Here is a 318-nt window from a genome sequence, read left to right as displayed (position 1 = left end):
TCCGTGCCCGCGGCAGACCTGGTGACACGGCCTGGCCCCGCGGCGATGGGTCATTGTTTTCCCTGCTGACTCGGCATCCTGGCTGCACAGATTTTCTGCTGGAGTTGCAGATTGTTTTCCATTTCCTGGGAGCGTGCTCGGGCTCTCTCTAGCGCCTGGTCTGCTTTGGGATTATTTTTCGTTACGGTTCCCAGGGACCTGGTGTCTCGTGTCAAATCCTTTGTGGCCACTTTGCCCTTTCTCAGCGGGCTGAGCCGTGGCACGGAGCTGCCCCACGCTGCTGAGCTCCCTGGAGGGCAGCTTGGTGGGATGTGACCA

General features: G+C 60.1%; 1 protein-coding gene across 1 annotated transcript in view; it reads left to right on the top strand.

Moving 5' to 3' along the window:
- PLEKHA2 (pleckstrin homology domain containing A2) overlaps positions 1 to 318 on the top strand; it is a 25,609-nt gene that overhangs the window by 8,314 nt on the left and 16,977 nt on the right. The gene's annotated exons all lie outside the window — the stretch shown is intronic.

This window comes from Egretta garzetta, unplaced genomic scaffold (genome assembly GCF_000687185.1).
Source record: "Egretta garzetta isolate BGI_Z169 unplaced genomic scaffold, ASM68718v1 scaffold481, whole genome shotgun sequence".
Taxonomy (NCBI): domain Eukaryota; kingdom Metazoa; phylum Chordata; class Aves; order Pelecaniformes; family Ardeidae; genus Egretta; species Egretta garzetta.
This window is presented reverse-complemented; position numbering and strand designations above follow the sequence as displayed.